This window comes from Loa loa, assembly GCF_000183805.2.
Source record: "Loa loa unplaced genomic scaffold supercont3.177, whole genome shotgun sequence".
In the NCBI taxonomy this organism is placed as follows: Eukaryota; Metazoa; Nematoda; class Chromadorea; order Rhabditida; family Onchocercidae; genus Loa; species Loa loa.
The window spans coordinates 99,830-104,059 of record NW_018108357.1 but is presented as its reverse complement, the minus strand read 5'-3'; positions in this window follow the sequence as shown (position 1 = coordinate 104,059).

Here is a 4,230-nt window from a genome sequence, read left to right as displayed (position 1 = left end):
TACTACTACTACTACACTACTACTACTCTAACTACTACTACTACTACTACTACTACTACTACTACTACTACTACTACTACTACTACTACTACTACTACTACTACTACTACTACTACTACTACTACTACTACTACTACTACTACTACTACTACTAAATTTTTAATTTTGGAATAGCTATTATATAGTTATAATATTCCATAAAGTTATATCTTCAACCTTTGCTAGCAGCTAAATTTATGCATATACCAGGAAAGATTTTTTTTAAAATAATGGATGTGTTTAAAGAGAATATCAGTTTGAATATTTTGATCTATGAGGAATATTAAGCCATTAAATTGATCATTTTCATCAAAATTGGAAAATAAATTATAATTGCTTTTTGTTGAATAATATTTCTACTTTGATGATTTATTTTTCTAATTACTTAATTAATTAATCCACCATTATACACAGATAATCACGCAAAAACATTCTTTTGATATGTGTGTGCATATATATTATATTTCTAATTTTTACGAACCAAAACAATGGAAGGCACCAAACATCAATATGGAATGTTTTAGAGTAATTAGTCATTTCTGTTCATCCTCAATCAATTAAACGGATGTGATAAATGTTATTGACATTAAATAATGCATAAATAAATAAATGTAATTTGCAAAATGAGAATCACTAAACTGGAATGTATTAAAAGGAAAAGTAATGAAAACGTAAAATGGTCAACATTATCAGCATTGTCACATTATCATTATCATCACTACCACATCACTATCATCATCAGAATCATTACCATTACCAACATCATCATCATAACCAACATTATTTCACCATCATTATCAACATGAACATCATTACATCGTCATCAACATCATTAACATTATCAGATTATTATTGCCATCATCAACGTCATCATAACCGGATATCTCGAATTACTTTATTGATACGGAAGAAATGGTAATATGTATTTTTGAATTCTCATGCATAAATTTAAGAGATTAAAGATAATTTTTTCTCGCTTCACCGAATAGAAATGAAGCGTCAAATATAATTGAAATGGAAATTTGATTCACTCTTAATGAAGCTTCAATGAAAAAGGAAAATGCCCATACTTTGTTTCTAGAGCATTTCAAATTAAATGAATCATTAAATATCATGCATATGTAATTGTTAATGTTACATTTAATAGTAAAAATAAGGAAAAAATAAAGAAAAAGCAAAGGTAAGACATTAATTAATTGTTAATTATAACTGAAAGTTAATTTTTTATTCTTATAGATGTGTTTTTTCTTCAATTATAGAAAGGTGTGATGCCAACTTTCCGCTTCAATTAATCCATTAAAATTGTTACTCGTCTTTTCTTCTCCATCTTCGTCCTATTTTTACAAGAAGAGGAAGTGAAAATAAAAAAAAGGAAATAGTTAAACAACAATTCCCTATTATTATCCAACCTTTTAACTTTATTATTCCATTAATTTGTTGATGAAAAATAAACCTTAATGATCAAACATCATATTGTATCAAATAATCATCAGAAACTTCTTCAATTTCATCCTTATACCAGTATAAAGTCTTTACTTCTTCACTCCTCTTCTTTTTTTTTTTTTCTAACATACATACATCCATACATACACATACATACACACATACACATACATACGTGCATCAACTAATCACGAAAAAATTTTGAATTTTTTTAAAAAAAAAGAAATCCAATGATGTTTGGTTAGAAATCGATGAAATCAAACATTAAAATTTATTTCAAAGAATAAAAATGAATGAAATTTAAGAAGACAAATTAAAAGAAAAATTAGCAATTTCAAAAGAAAAAATTTCGTTTTTCTTTAAAGTTCGAAATAAAAATTTTTGATTTTACAATTAATTTTATACTAATAAATATTTATTTAAAAATTTAATCGTGGAAAGAGTCTTCGACTGATAAAGCCTTAAGGTTATTGCTGTTAACAGTCTTGCACTTCACATTTCAATCATATGTCAGATTAATTTATCATTGAATTTATCCTTCCTTCTGTTCTGATAAATTATTTGCAGCTGTAGAAGTGCATTAATATTCTTGGCCAAGCATACATAACTATCTTTTCAGCTATATATCTATATTTATTAGGACATATTATTCAGTTGTCATTTTGGCCATATACCTTATCATTTTTTCATCAGAAGATGATGTTATATTTTGCATATTCATCCTGATTTAACTCATATTTTTAACTAATCATCATCTTCTAGGCCAAATAAATATAAACATTCCCAATCAGATATTTGTAAACAATCATTCCTCATGCCAATCCCAGATGTATATTATCTTTGCAAACGTACAGTGATCTTCCGAAAACTGCCATTAAGTATTACTGTCTTTGTAAACTTACAGTATTTTCCCAAAAAAGAAAGGAAGAAGAAACGGTGGTTAAGTTCGATTATTATTTTTCGTTAGTCAAGACAAAAAAAAAAAATGCAGTAACAAAATGAAATCATTTCTAGATAGTTTTAAATGGAAAAAAAAGGAAAAAAAAAAAACAGGAAAGAAAAGAAGGAAAGAAACTACGACTGTAGTTTGATAAAAGTAATAAAAATGTTCAATCCTTATCACTAAAAAGAGAGAGAGAGAAAAAAGAGAGAGGAAATATGAAATAAAAAATAGTTGTACAGAAAAAAATGTATGCTTCTTCTTCATCAACTATCAACCAGGTAAAACAAAAAGAAAAGAGACAGTTAAACTGAAAATATCCCATGAAATTGTTCATTCTGATGCAAATAAATGACAACACAATCGATGATAATTTATGATAAAATATATCAAGCTGAACTTTAACCTCTAACTTTAGAATGATTAATTTAAATTGACTATTCAATTTGCTGAAAAAAAATCTGTGATATTCTCTATTTTTGAGAAAAATGATATAGATGAGTTAAATTTTGATTTCGAATTAAATTTTATTAGCCCAATAATAATGAACCATTATGAATCTAATGCACAAAAAGCTAAGTATTGCTAATCACTCTTCCAATTGCGCCTGGATTCATGATGATAAGCTTATTATGAAATGTTGCAATAATTGTTAACCATTAATAATGTGGTAGAATTAGTACTCCATGCATTAAGTTAACATCAATAACTGCTGCGGCGGTATATCCGACTTTAGGAACGAAATATATATTGGTATATTATCATTTATAGATTTCAATTCATTTTAGTATACAATTACTATCATTATTACCGGTCGATAATTTCAGTAGTACCCTGGAAAAATACCTATTTGCTTAATCTTTAACCCCTTATTTTGTAATTAAATCAAATGAAATTAAGAACGTGCACTTATGAATTCAAAATAAATTTTGAAAATTAATGAATTAAGTATCTGACTAAAAAAATAAATAAGTATTATTTGATCGATGAACAAATAAGTAAGGATGATTTGTGATAAAATTATACACCCATAATATTTGCTGATAAATATGATATCATATGAGAATAAGAAGAATAAATTTTTAGTAAAATAAACATTTTGGTAAAAATTAAAAATTTTCGGTGAAAAAAAAAGACAGAAATATTAAATATTAATCAAATTTATCAGTTATTATTCAATGATAAGAATACATGACGGATCATTTGTTGTGAAAATGAATGAGATTCATAGGCCAAGTATCAAATATGCCCAGTAATTCTTTGATATCATTTCTCTCAACTAGAACTGTTGTGGAAAACCATTTAGAGTAACTATAACAAGTCTTTTCAAGTATGCAAGAAATAGAACGGAAGATATCCATCTCTCGGGAAATAGTCTGTCATCATTCCTTCTTACCCTTTACATATCACAATCACGAAAAGAGCTATCCCTTAAAACTAGGCTTGCTTTGTCATATATATATATATGTGTGTGTCTGTGCATGTATGCGTGTGTATGTATATATGTGTGTATGTCTGAGATCACTGCAACATTCCGGGTAGAAGAGATTCAAAATTTTCGATATAATGGCAGAAATGATATTAAAAAAGGATGTTAATGATGAACGATAAAAAAACAAAAAACAAGATAGAATCCAATTCTATTACTGAAAACTATCACCATTTATTATTATTATTTATTATTATTATCATTATCATTATTATTTATTATTATTATTATTTATTATTATTATTATTTACTATTATCATTATTTATTATTACTATTATTATTATTATTTATTATTATTATTATTTATTATTATTGTTA